This window comes from Armigeres subalbatus, chromosome 2 (genome assembly GCF_024139115.2).
Source record: "Armigeres subalbatus isolate Guangzhou_Male chromosome 2, GZ_Asu_2, whole genome shotgun sequence".
Taxonomy (NCBI): Eukaryota; Metazoa; Arthropoda; class Insecta; order Diptera; family Culicidae; genus Armigeres; species Armigeres subalbatus.
Genome location: NC_085140.1, coordinates 331,781,235 through 331,796,642, shown reverse-complemented (window position 1 = coordinate 331,796,642; position 15,408 = coordinate 331,781,235). Strand labels below are relative to the sequence as shown.

At 38.0% G+C, this 15,408-nt stretch overlaps 1 protein-coding gene across 3 annotated transcripts in view; it reads right to left on the bottom strand.

Annotated features, from left to right (window-relative positions):
• LOC134212758 (stathmin) overlaps window positions 1-15,408 on the bottom strand; it is a 208,089-nt gene that overhangs the window by 25,189 nt on the left and 167,492 nt on the right. The window lies entirely within an intron of this gene.

Sequence of the window (15,408 nt, the reverse complement as noted above, 5' to 3'; positions counted from 1 at the left end):
ACGATTCTTATGCTAAAATAAGCCTCCTGTGAAATTTTCAGCTAATTCGGATAAAATTGTTTTAAAAAAATATTGAATTTATTACAAATGATTGCTAATATATTATATTATTATTTCTCTTCTTCCCCTGGACATTTTAGTAATATAATTGCCAATGTACGATTTACCGTTAAATTCTTAAAAATCAGAATCTGGACATTTGTCATAAATTTACACGTTAGGATTTCTCCAACAATTTGATCGTAAAACCCTTGAAACGTTACTTGGGCAATTTAATGATCAATGATCAATGACCCTAGAAGTGAGTATTTTTTTTCACTATACACACAAGTGGTGTCAACAATTCTCCTGAGAAACATTGCCAAAAACGCCAAGTTCATAATTTCATTAATTTTCGAGATTTTTTACGTTTTATGTTGACAACCCCTAAAAATGTGTTTTTGGTTATATTTTTATTTTTTATTCTACATTTTTGAACAAAGCATAAATTTATACAATATTATACGCCACTGGGTGAGTTAAAAAATGAAAAAAAGTTAACAGGTATACAATTGTAACTTAACTAGGTGCAAATTGTAGCAGACAATCTCATACTTAAACTGTCAAGTTGTAAACGAATGTAAGTTATGTTTCAGGAAAAAACATTTCTTATTAGACAAAGCTGAAATCAATCTTCACCACTGTGAAGTAGGCATTGACCTCTAGCTAGGTAATTATGATCGTAACTTGGCACAAGAAGTTGATGGACCAATGCACCTTGCGTCGCCGTTGGCTCGTATGCTTTTATGGTCGGGGTTCTGCCAATTCGCACCAAGCGCCATTGAAAAATCACTCAATTTTTAGTCTTATTAGTTATTGTGTAGCAGATTTAAATGATTACAAATCATATCGGAAATGCCTACCATAGCTGAGGATATTCCGCAGCAAACGTACGTATAGTGTATCCAATAGGGTGGTTCAAACAATCGATTTTGCTCCACAGCGCTCATCTGATTCTTTATTATGTCCTGAGTGTCCTCCGAAAATTTGAGCTGATTTGGATTAAAACTGATTTAGCACAAGCCGTTTTATGTTTGCATGCAAACTAGGGTAAAGGATGTATTTTGGATCACCCTTACGAGGGCTCTTATTTCGGACCACCAACAGGAATTTGCACGCAGTGGTCCAAAATATGAGCCGTCGAACTGGTGGTCCAAAATACCTCTTTTACCCTAGTATGGGGGAAATCATACTGTTAGGGAGCGTCCACAAATTATGTAACACTTAAAAGGAGAGAGGGGTTGAGTTAAGTGTGACACTCCATACAAAATTTTTAGATGAGTCATACAAAAGTGTGAAAATGCCAAATTTTTGCGTTACGTAATTAATGGATCTTCCCTTAACCTTCCGGGACTCGCACCGTTGTAAAAAGTACAACACATTGAGTAAAAATGAGATATCTTTATAGTCAGTTGACCAATTTGCACTAAACCACCATGTATTCCTCAAAAACTGAGTTCTTCATCAATTGAAAAGATAATAAAAGTGATTCGATAGAAGGCTCGCGCTCGGGTAAATATAGCTAAATAAAAGGCTCAGGTGCACAGGGAAAAGTGACCAGTAATGAATTATTCATTTATTTCATTAACAATTCATCCTAAAGTAACGCGATTTTTTCTATATCATTTCTGATAATAACCTTGGAGTTAATTCGCAGTTCTCATTCACCTATGACCGTAGGTGGCCACCAGCCGGCCTTCCGGATAATCCGGAACGTCCGTAAAAATTGTCATTCTGGAGAGTTCGTCCGAGAGCAGCGCATTTTTTTCTAAACCATTTCTGATGAGGATTTTTGAGCTTAAACACATCCCTCACAATGCTATGACAACAGGTGGCCACCAGGCGACCTTCCGGAAAATCCGGTACGTCTGTAAAAATGGTCATTTTGTGAAGTTAGTCCTAGAGCAGCGCAATTTTTTCTAAACCATTTCTGATGGTGATTTTGGAGATATTCCACAGTTCTTACTCTGCTATAACCGTAGGTGGTCACGGCCTTCCTTATAATCCGAAACGTCCGTAAAAATTGTCATTTTGGAAAGTTTGTCCTAGAGCAGCGCATTTTCTAAACTATTTCTGACAATAACCCTGGAGTTAATTCGCAGTTTCCACTCACCTATGGCCGTAGGTGGCCACCAGACGGCTTTCCGGATAATCCGGAACGTCCGTAGAAATGGTAGTTTTGAAAAGTTCATCCTAGAGCAGCGCAATTTTTTGTAAACAATTTCTGACGGTGATATTCAAGTTAATACACAGCTCCTACTCTGCTATGACCGCAGTGGCCACCAGGCGGCCTTCCGGAAAATCCGGAACATCCGTAAAAAATGTCATTTTAGTTTTCAGTTCGTAATAGAGCAGCGCAACTTTTTCAAACAATTTCTGACGGTGATTTTGGAGGAAATTCACAGTCATTACTCTGCTATGACCACAGGTGACCACCAGATAATCCGGATAATCCGGAAAGACCGTAGAAATGGTGATTTTTAAATGTTTTTCCTAGAGGAGCGCAATTTATTCTAAACCATTTCTGACGGTGATCTTGGAGATATTTCAAAGTCTTAATCAGCTATGACTGCAGGTGGCCACCAGATGGCCTTCCGAATAATTTAGAACATCCGTAAAAACTGTCATTTTGGATGATCCGTTCTAGAGTAGTGCCATTTTTTCTAAGACATTTTTGATGGTGGTCTTAGTGTTAATTCACAGTTCTTACTCTGAAACGACCGCAGGTTGCTACCAGACGGCCTTTCTGCAAATCTGGAACTTCCGTGAATGGTCGTTTTGTACAGCTCGTCCTAGACCAACGATTTTCTTTTAAACTATTTCTGATAATAAGCTGGAAGTTAATCAATGCTCTTTACCATAAAATATTGTAGAGTTTTCCACCTTCGCCAAAGGTATAATAATGGCCCAAAAATATATGTACTACGCAAACCAATGAATGAAGAATTCTATCATAATAATACTTAAATAGTAGTCATTGATGATAATAACCACATCAGGTATTCGAGAGATATTGAATACCAAATCAACACCTTGTCTAAGTTAAGTTATTCGACAAGTATGATGTGTTTGTAATGGCCATCTGAATTCCTGAAAATACCTCAATGAGGTACCATACCTACTTGAGGTACATACAGTGCACTTTGCCTTACTCGATGTACTATAAATCTATGTGAATCCTGGCTAATATGATCAGTTTTTTTATTATAATTTTGATAATAATAACGAGTGGCCAATCCCATCAAACATTGAATGCTGGTAAAGGTCTTATTTATCCAAAAAGAAGCTATTTCAGCTAAAAAACTAAAAAAACGCAAAATACGGAATTCTAATGGGAAAGAAACAAGCTTTTCCTGCATTTCCAATTCTAACAGTTACTGTTATACTAGTAAAGTTGAAGGTACAGGATTGAAATGAAAACGCTACGGAAATCCATTTCTTGTTCTAGCGATTACTGTAACATGAGAAATATACAAAAAGATGCAAAGTAGGCGAATGAAATGGATGAGATCGAACCCAAGGCCTCCTGTGTATGAGGCAGAAACAGTAGTTATATGACTATCAAGCACACTTTTTTGAACACATTGGTTTTCAAATCCCACATAACTGTAAATGGCGGCACTTTCATATCCCACATATCCTGCGATATCTAACAAAACTGGTTGATCCATATATCTCCACCCAGCGGATGTAATCCAAACTAAACAGTTCTTCAGAATAATGGGCTTTATCCTCGAACAGCTGTGAAGAAGACAGCCACTCTCTAACATCACAGATCCGGGTTTATATACTCAAACTGGTGGTCTCACATTTACTATTATTACTCTACGGATGAATTTATAAATTCGCAATATTTCAACATATTGGTTTCCAATCCCCGAACAACTTTGTAGAAGATGGCAATTTTCCAAATCCCCCAGATCCCAAGATTCGAAGAACTGATAGCATATCTCATATGCAGTAGCACCTTGCGGATGAATTTTGAATTATTCAGTTTTTCAACATATTGTTTTCCAGTCCTCGAACAATTTTATAGAAGACGGCAATTTTCTAAATTCCACAGATCCTGAAATATCAAACTAAACTGATCTCTCGTATACACTAGCGTTGCCTTATGGCTTAATACTGAACTAAACAGTTTCTCAACATATTGGTTTCCAAAACCAATAGACCCCGAGATATCAAACCAAAATGATCTCGCATATACAGTAGCGCCTCTTTGCGAATGGATTCAAAATTATTCAGTTTTTCAACATATTGGTTTCCAATCCTCGAGCAACTTTGTTGAAAACGGCAACTTACTTATTCCCACAGATCCCGAGATATCTAACCAAACTAATAACTCATATACACTAGCGCCGCCTTACGGCTGAGTTCTGAACTAAACAGTTTATCATCATATTGGTTTCCAGTCCTCGAACAACTTTGTAGAAGACGGTAACTTTCTAATTCCCACAGATCCCGATACAGCAACAGTTTGCTAACTGGGCGCTTTTTAACTGGACTGCTTTTTAACTGGGCGTTCGCTAACTGGGCCAAAGCCCAGTTAAAAAGCGGTTATCCGTCAAAAAACAAAAACAAAGGCTAAGCTGCGAGGGGAATCAAAATGGTAAATTATTCTCGTTCCAAGTAAAACACCGATCATAACAATGCCTCGTAAATCCCCTCGTAAACCCAGTTAAAAAGCGGCGCTCGTTAACTGGACTGATGTTCTATCTAACCAAACTAATAACTCATACACACTAGCGCCGCCTTACGGCTGAATTCTGAACGAAACAGTTTATCAACATATTGGTTTCCAATCCTCGAACAACTTTGTAGAAGACGGCAACTTTCTAATTCCCATAGATCCCGAGATATCGAACCAAACTAAGAACTCATATACACTAGCGCCGCCTTACGGCTGAATTCTGAACTTAGCAGTTTATCAACATATTGATTTCCAATCCTCGAACAACTTTGTAGAAGACGGCAATTTTCTAATTCCTACAGATCCCGAGATATCGAACCAAACTGGTATTTTCTTATACACTAGCGCCGCTCAGTGGGAGAATTCTAAATCAATGTTTTTCTTGACTCATAGGGCCGCATGGGATTATAGATGGAATCAGAGTTTTTTCGGAGTTTTTAGAGTTTTTAGAATTCTTATAAGAAACATTGCGCCATTTATTGAGAAGATGAACTATTTTCACCGGTATTCCGTTGGTTCCGGATCTTCCAGAGGACCATCAGAAGATCCATTGGACTTAAATGTCCTCAATGAGAGTATATATCCTCATTATTATTTTCCCGAAAAAATCACGTTGATATCATTTGAATTGGCTTCATTGGGGAAGAGGCTCCAAAACGCCCCCCCCCCCCGAGGCAAAACGCCTTTTGTGGTTTCCGTCATATTTACCGTCATTTAGATGGCCGTAACGAAACTAGATCTAAAATTATGTAGGTTAGGCGAAAAAAGTTTCAAAATAGTATTTCCACATTTTGAAGAAACATCTAACATTTTGGCGAGGCAAAACACCCTAGTGGCACTAACCTACAATGTACTTGCGTCTCCACGCACTATCCATACCAGAATGCTGATTCGCCGACGCGTGGTGCTTTGTTCCCTAGGAGCTGCCAGCTAAAAGGCGTTTTGCCTCATGAGTTTTCCGGCAACAGAATATCACCACTTTTTTTAAATGTGAATATTGTCAATATGAATGAGATTTTTGACAATTTTTGAATGGCATCAACTAGCTATCTTGTTTAACTGTTGCATAATGTAAAAGTACCCCTGAATAACGTTACAAATAAGACAATAAAGCAGTGTTTGCTTAGCTAGGGCATATTGACCCCCCCCCCTTCCCCTTTAACGGATTTTAGGACTGTTGTTGTACTGTTGTACGCCCTATCTAAGCATAGACTGCTTTAATGTCTTAGCTGTAACGATTTTCATGGGTATTTTTACCTCATGCAACAGTTAAGCAATATAGCTAGCTGATGCCATTTAAAAATTGTAGAAAATCTTAATCATAGACGAATTTTGCGCCTTATTAACTAATGTTAATTATTGATAATAAAGTTACCTTACTGCAAAGTGACCAGATTTTTATTTTGGTATAGATCGCCTAAACCATCCAGTCCATCGGTAAACCATTACTATCATAAGTAAACTATTGGCATATTTGGCGATTGAGATTATTATATCGTTTCGAAAAATTATTATATTTTCCGATGATTAAATATGTACTGGATGTCGCTATGGACTGGCTTTTTATTTGATTTTAAATTTCATTGATAACAAGGTAAAATGAAATAATTTTGAAGTATGGATACATTAAATGTAACCATGCAAACTTTTTCTGGAGTCAAATGCTCAGTAAGTTTGTAAATCGAAAGTCGCACAAAAAACAGACACGAAAACGTCTGCAAAGAGCAGACCAGAACACAGAAGAGCACAATGGAACTACATTTCCAGTCTTCCCCGGTGGGGATCAAGCCAGTCAGACAAGAAGTGCAATTCCGGATCACGAGTACGATGTCTTTTACACAAATCGTGTGCCGTTCCTGGTCTGCCTACTGGTTTTTGCTCGGCTGGAACTGACACCTACCCACTGGTTGTTGGTGAAGCAGAAGCAGACGACGACGACGACGACATACATATATGGAGCAGACAAGATTTCACTCTTCCTCTCGACAAGACTCCCACATAAGTGCGGGCGGGCGGGCGGCCGGTTGATTGCAGCGCAACGAACGCACACGGTAGGATGGCATTAGAGTTCAACTGAAGGGAATTGAGCGGAGAATAGATGAATTGGATCCAAGACCTCTGTCGTGTCTTTGGTAATGATGAAGGCAGGAATAGGAAGGTTGCCTTAGTGTAATTTAATTTAATATGAGAACATCTTATTCAGGCTCCATCGGCTGGATATGGTTGTTGGAAGGATAGCTGTGGATTACGTCTATGTTGTCACTTACAGGGTGGGTACAGAAGGATGCTCCCATGTGGGATTCAACATAATTATACATCGTGAACTTCACGCGAAAATAAGCACTAGGCCAACGTGATATTCAAACAGTTAAAAAGTTGACGAAATTTTGTTCAGAGAATTGCTTTAATTCATTTTTTTTCTTTCGAGAGTTCAGATTTTGGATTCCTTACGTAAATCATCGCAGGGTATTAAACATGTAGTATCTGTTACTTAGATTTTGGATAGCTACATTTCTAATGAAAATTATTCGGATCCGACGCCCATCAAACCATTTGTAGCACAATCAAATTTTGATGAAATTTAGTAAGTAATGATGGTGCAAGTAAAGGTGCTTGAGAAATGGATGACAACTTGGACCATTAGTTGAAAACTATTTGAAGAAGGTGGTTTCAACGACCCGAAAAAAGTCAGTTATCATATTATGCACACGAATTAGACTTCAATCAACAAGATGTAGCATGAACAGAACCATTTTGAAGCTTTTATCACGCTTATTACAAGCTGAAACTCGTGTTCTCCTGCCCCACTTCAATCCTAACCGACGGTCACCCAACTTGTACCCAGCTAGCATGGGCAAATTTTATGTTTTAATTTGGCTCTAATTATATCGCCTCCGTTGTCCATCCTGGTTGTTTGTAATCACCTCCACAAACAGTTCCGTTCTGTGTATCGTCGCGTCGTCCAGACTGGCTTTCTCTGTCTGAAGCGCGCAATCGCATTGGGAATCCAAATTGTTGCAAAAATTCACCCTCCACTGCAATTCAACCGACGCCGACAAAATGGGTAAGCAAAGCAAGGGTGTTCCAAAAAGTAATTATTTCATCCCTAACTTATGTAAGTTTTACTTTTTACTGTAATTTGAATACATTAAAGGGATAAAGACAACCATATAGGGTTGGTGTCTTGACTCCTGGATAAATGCGCAAAAAGGAAGTCACTAATTGGTGAGTTAGGTTGTTTTTTTTTAATATTTTTTTGAGAACCTGTTTTTGAGGATATTTTCGATGTATTTTCCAGAATCTAGAATAACTGTGGATATGTTTATTTCTGAAACTCCCTTTACGATTTGTGCAAGGTTTCATGCTGTGCTATTTTTGATGTATTTTCCAGAATATTGACTACTTTAATATTAAAAAAGTACATTTAATTTGAAGTTACAATATTGCGGGAAATATAATGGAAAATAAGTCTAAAATTCCAAATTGTCGTTTTGAATATTACTCCAATTTAGTGACTTTTGGAAACAAATGCTTTAGGCATGTTGTGTTGAACAATATTAAAATTGATTGAACTTATAACAGTTCAAAAGTTTAAAAGATTCAAACATTTTCAAATGCTGATGATGACATTTGGTTGTCCCACACCAAATGGTGGGAGTCACAAGCAAAGAGGAGTAAGTGATATTTTTGTAAAATTCGATTAAAGAACAATACCATATTTTTGGGTTTAAATGATAACGTTTTGGCAGAAGAAAAAAAAAATCAAGATGACCCAGTCTAGTGCTCATTTATGTGGTTCAATTTCAGTGAACAGGCATCAGCTATCACGAAAATTACCAAACCGAACGCAGTGGGAGGTGAAACGGAAGTGGATCCGGGAATTAATGTCAGTCTAATTGATATTCATGTTTGCCTGCCGTACTTTTTTTTTATTATTTTGGCGACGACGGCGACGCGTGGCACGACAGCCGCAATATCGGAAAGGGGTTTATGAGTGGCTGATTTGAAGTGTGAAATTTAATCGGTTTAAAATTCTCGACAGACCATGAACAGTGGACGACCAGATGGTGTGCAATACTGGGCGGTTGATTGTTGCCGAATTACACCAGACAGTAATTATAAGCAATGGAAGATTTCATTATTTATTCAAGTCAATATTTGGATTCTTCAGTTCTGGGTATTAACATTTCCGTTCTTATTATTTTTAAATGTACAGATTGTTCAAAGAAACACGATTTCGACATTTCCCAAATATCTTTGAACAGTGTTTTTTTTTTTATGAATTTGATTTTAGATGCTCTCTCTTTGTATAGCTCAATTTAATTTAGAATGTTGGAACGGTCAAATTGAACATGCTATTTTGCAAGGAAACTATCTCTATCTATCTTTCTCATTCTCACAAGCTATATTATAGATGTTTATAGTTATCCATCTCAACATTTATCTATTATAAACATTCACTTGATACGTAATTTACGTGCATTATTGATTGACATCTTTAATTGGAGAATTAATCGAAAAACTCGATTGTTAATGTGATACTGATTTTATACGTACATAAAGCACATTAGTCGGTACAAACATCATAATATGAGTTTATTTTTCTCGCGTTGATTTTGGCAATGAAAACATTGTCATTGTGGCCTCATTAAATATTGGCACCAACAACAACGGTTGGTCAGACCTAGTGCACATGGTCGTGGCACATTTTCCCGTGCCGATTACCAATTGTTACCAATCCTCCTATTTGATACAATATAAACCAGTTGAGGTCGTTATAATAGAGGCTCGTTCTGAGTTTTCGTGTTTCGCCAAATTGCTGGTGACAGCTATATTGCAATTTATTTGCCACTGTAATTGTTTTATTAACGACCGGACTCCTTTGCTGGTGTCATCGCCAGTGATCCTTGTCCGGGCTGTTGTTTGCCGTAGCCACAGTACAGAGATGTTGGCGTACCGCAAACGTGCTTTCCGTATCGTCGGATTGGTTGCTTCGTCCTCAGAGTTCATTAGGATGAATAAATGGCGGTGTTGGTAAAAATGCAGGATGAATCATACAAATGGATAGAGAACACTCCCACTGGGATTAAATACGTCAATGAAGCTGAACATGAGGTTGGATTAGTGTCCCAATTATTTAGATTGGAATGGGATGTTATCGAGGATGTTATTCCTAATTCCAGAAGATTTTTTATCTTGTCTTTTGCATGTCGTTTCATTTTTTTGCAATGGATTATTGGCAGTGGCTGATTTGCTACCCGCCAATGCCACAAACAGGCGCTATATATGCGTAAAATAACCAGCATGAGCTAACCGCCAGAAATTTGTATGGCAAAAGACATCTAACGCGGATTTTCTCAAAATTAGAAACATTTCATGAAAAACTATTTGGTACCGGTTATGTAGGAAGCTGTCCACTACTACGCCTACCAAATATTTTTTCGATTCAGAGAAATCGAACCTTAGATGCCTTTCACCATACTGATTTCAGAAAGTTAACTCCTAGTGTGCCGCTGTAAGCACGCCCAAAGCAGGCGATTCATTGTGCATTAAGTGGCTAAAACCTTGAGTTTTTTTTTATCTTTTTCATATTCTTATATGAGCAAATCACCTGGTTTTGTGCAGGTTATGTGGCCCCATATGGCCGGTGCAAAATGCGACACGCTGAAGTAGTGTTAATGTATAATCAATAGAGATATTGTAGATCCAGTTGAAAACCAAACTGAGCTCTCGCGACAATCGCATTTTCTCCCATTTCCGGATGTCGCAACTGCATCGCGAGTAGTGCGCATCTATGCCATAGCCGTGCGCTATCATGCGCATCACTCGCGATGCAGTCGCGACATTCGGAAATGGGAGAAAATGCGATTGTCGCGAGAGCTCAGTTCTGTTTACAACTGGATCTACAATAATAAACTATAGCGGACTGTCGCTGTCGTCACTGGCGGAACATGTTTTGCTGGCGAGGATAGGGCGCTAAATGTCAACGAAGGAAAAATCAGTACGTTTTGAAAGTTAGGTACCCAACATGTTTGGAAATGGAAACAAAGGGAACCGCAGCGACAATCGTCCTCTATAGTTTACTACCTCTATTGTATAATCACACGCTGATGGTAACTTACTAAGGGTCTGTTCACAAATTACGTAACGCGAAAATCGGAGTTTTTGACCCCCTCCCACACCCACGTAACAAAAAGTAAATTTTTTTGTACCCCCTCCCTCCTTCATATAATTTGAAGGCTTTTTTTCTTTTTTATATAGCATGTGGATTTTTGGTATTTGTTTGAACATTGCTAGGTTTAGGATGACAACCGAGTATTCTCAACACATGAACAAAAACCAAGGATTGAAATATTATTCAGCTTTCAGCTCGCATGTATCTAAAATACGGATTTTTTGTTTTCCCGTTACAAAGTCTGTATCTTCTTCCGTTGTCGAGTTATATCAATTTACTTGAAACAAATATTACTTAAGTAAAATTGGTAAAACTTGAGATAAAAAAATAACATATCTTCAATTTTTTGACATAATAAATCATATGAATTGCCCTTTCGAATGCCGTGTAAACATATTTTTTGGTCTGCCCTAATCGGAGATATCAACATTTAAAAAAAAATGTAATTTTGACAGAAAAACGAATATAACTTTCGATCGGCAAAAGATATTGAGCATATTTACCCATCAAAAGTTGCATTTTTTAGCTTTAAAAGTCACACGAAGACGACTTTTCCAAAAAATCGAAAACAAAAAAAGTAGACCAAAAATACTGTTTTTCTGAGGGACACCTTAATGCAAGTAGGTAAAATTTCTCTAAATCAGCCAACTTAAGAGCTACAGAAAAAGCTTTTTCAGCTAAATTGATTGGAATAAGCTACGCTACAACTTTGTAGAACATTACATGTCAGTATTCCGAGAAATAAAAATAATATGTTTTAATTTTTTTATATAATGGGTCACCCTATTTTTTGATAGCACCATAATGATGATGACTTTACTATTCCGAACAATTTTGCAGAACAACACTTTTTTCTAAAAAATACAGTTTTGGCGTAAAATGCATCTTTCCGCGTAAATCCGCGTAACAGCCGTTCGGCTGATTTGCTCATTTCGCCAAAAAAGCCGTTTGGCTGTAATGTTTGTTTTTCGTCTTATTGGCATTACATCCCCCACTGAGACATTGCCGCCTCGCTGCTTAGTGTGCATTCAGCACTTCCACAAATATTAACCGCGAGGTTCACGATGGTACTTTTATGCCCAAAGAAGTCGAGACAATATCCAAACCGAAAATTGTCTAGACCAGCACCGGGAATCGAGCCCAGCCACCCTTAGCATTGCTTGCTAAGGGTGGCTTTATAGCCGCGCATCTTACCGCTAGGCTAAGAAGGGCCCCTTTGTGTTTTTGCCTTTCTCGTACAACAAAGTTGTACCGAAAGGCTAACATTTCACTCGGAAAACGTACTTTCGGAGACCCATAGTGTTATATACCAATCGACTCAACTGGACGAGCTGAGCAAATGTCTGTCTGTCTGTGTGTATGTGTATGTGTGTGCACACAAGCTAAGAAAAACATTAGACAACTTTTCATATAGTAATCCTTAAATTTTCTCGCAACAAGTTGCATTCGACAGGGGACTCAGCCTTGTTGATCACTTTTGAATATTGCGTTTAAAAGTTATTTGAAAAAATGGTACACCGAACTATATAAGCGCCATCTAAGGTTGGTGCGTTGGCTAAATGCGAGAAAGGCAGTATCACCACTCGGTGAATTAAGTTGGTTTTTTTTTGCAGAAAGGAAATTTTCGAGCCAAATGACTCTTTCTGCCAAACGAACATTTCTACCAAACGGCATTTTCGGCCAAATTATCTAGTCGGTCAAATGACATTTTCGGCCAAACGACCATTTCGGTCAAATGGCATTTCAAGCCAAATAAACAGCCCGGTGGCATCCCTATCTCACACAATAGGTTTGTTTTGCAGCCAACATTGCGCGACCGTATCCCACTGACAGTTATGTATCCTAATGAGAATCAAATGTGATGTTTGTAAACAAAACACATACTATCATGAATTTTACACTGAGATGTTGGTTACGAAAACATGGCGTCGTGCCACCCAGCTGCAAATAAACTGTTAGGCCAAACAAATTTTTCGGTCAAATTATCAATTCGGCCGAATGAGCCTTTCGGTTGTTTGTCGCTTTCCGCCAAATTTCTTGGTTTTTGGCAATATACCGTTTCGGACAAACGTTTAATTCGACTTAATGGAAATTGGCTAGATGACTTTTGTCCTAACCTGATATTCGAATAAATGGCTTTTCGACGAATTACTTTCGGCCAAACGACACAAGGCCGAAAGATGTTTGGCCGAATATGTCATTTAACCGAACAAACCATTAGGCTAAAACCCATCTGGTTTACAATTTTATTTAGCTGAAATGGACATTTGACCAAATGGCCCTTTCTTTCAAACACTTATTTCGGCCGAACGACATTCTACGGCCTTATAACCTGTTCGGCCAAACGACCATTTCAGCCAAACGACGTGTTAAAGAAGAGTGCCTTTTCGACCAAATTACCAATTCGGCCGTATATCACTTTGAGATAATTTTTTGGCCAAACTGTTTTCTGTTGTATAACCGTTGTGCCCAAACGTTCATTTCGGTCAAATACAATTCGGCTTGATGATTTTCGGCTTAACGTACTATTTGGCCAAATGGCTTTTGCCAAATGATTTCCGTTTAAAAAACCATGCAGATTCCAATGAATTTCCTATGAAACATTCGAACAATTATTTTGTTGATGTCCAGATTTTGAACAATCTCCCGCGGAAAATCTGAAGGATTTTCTGTGGAAATTTTGAAGAATACTCTACAGAAACTTTCCGTTAATTTTCCAAACATTTCCTCTAGAAACTTGAAACATTTTTCCTTTCAATTTCCAAAGTGCTCCCTTGGAAATTCCAAAGAATTCTCAAAACTTCAAAGTAGTTGCCATGGAAAACCCGAAAATAATTTTTAAATATTTTTTTTAATATTTTCGGGAAAAGTTCATCAGATTTTTCTGACGTTAACGTCTTGAAAATATCCTGAAAAAATGCAGAATTTTTTTTTCAAGAAACGAACGTAAAAAATCTTCTCGCCGATTCACGCCGCCGTCGCCGACCAAAATTCTGACATACGCCGCCGCCGCCGATTTCGGATTGGCGCACGCCTCTATCCGCTGGAAATAATTTAAAAATTTCACGGGAAATTGTTTGGAATGTCCACAAAAAAATCATTACAATTTCCTCGTCAATGTCAAATGTCACGAGGAACTCTTTTTGGATTTCCACGGGAAAATCTTCTTAACTTCCACGGAAATATGACCGGAAATATCCACTCAAAATTGGCTTATATTCTGTGAACATGCAAATGGAAGGTCAAATCATCCATGAATTGAGAAAATTGAGAGCAAAGCCCTTGTTCATTCCCCTGCAGAGGAGCAAGGCTTAAAAGGTACTTTTTGCTGCTGACTATCGCTTGCTTTTTTGAAAATATGTGCCTCTGAAAGCTTGATGTAGTTTTGAAATAGGATTCACCTCACCACCGATGCACCTTAAAATTTTTATTGCAAACTTCTTGGAACCATCGGAAAATAAATACACAGGAAGTTACTCTTCATAGAATCGAACGTGAATTTACTCAAAGGGTACCAGAAGAGACATTATATGTAATGAGCGATATTATAAAGAAAAATGGACAACATTTTTTAAAACATGTGGATTGTATGATGCTCTCATTTGTAAATTATCGGTTATATTTGCTTAGACGTAGAAAAGCCAAGAAGCTAAAAACCGTTGTTTAAATAAAGACAAGATAGTGTTTAGATAACAGACAGGACGGTATAAAAATCAAAAATAAAATAAAAACAATTTGAAGAAGCAAAATGCCTTCTTTCCTCCAAACATTATTATTAACTTTGTTTTTATACCAAAAAGAGAAAGCGAACGCATGGTGCTTTGTTCTCAACGATTTATAGCAGTTTTTACAATTTCAGGTAAAAAAATCATGAAAATCGTTCAATTGAAAAATTGATGAAGCATTTACTAAGCTATTGCTCCTCCTTTTCCTGCAATACTTCTGGCATAGCAGTGATCGAGGAAGAATCGTTCGTGGTACCGTCACAGTATCCTCTCTGTGCTAAATAGGGGAAGAGGCCCCAGCACTCCCCCACCTGAGGCAAAATGCCTTTTAATTATTCCCTCATATTTACCGTATGTAGCATGGCCGTAACAAAAATGGACCTAAAATCATGTAAGTTAGGCAATAAAAGTATCAAAATAAAAGATAGGAAGGTTGGAAAAACCGAAATATTCCACATTTTGATGAAACATATAACATTTAGGCGAAGCAAAACGATGTACTACACGTCTCCACGCACTGTTACCAGAATGCTGATTCGCCGACGCGTGGTGCGTTGTTCCCTTATAACTGCCAACTAGAAGGCGTTTTGCCTCATGAGTTTTCCGACAGCGAAATATCACCACCACAATATGAATGAGATTTTTTACAATTTTTAGATGGCATCAGTTAGCTATATTGTTTAACTGTTGCATAGGGTAAAAATACCCATGAAAATCGTTGCAGCTAAGACATTTGCTTAGCTAGGGCATATTGCCCCTCCTTCCCCTACGTAGCAAAG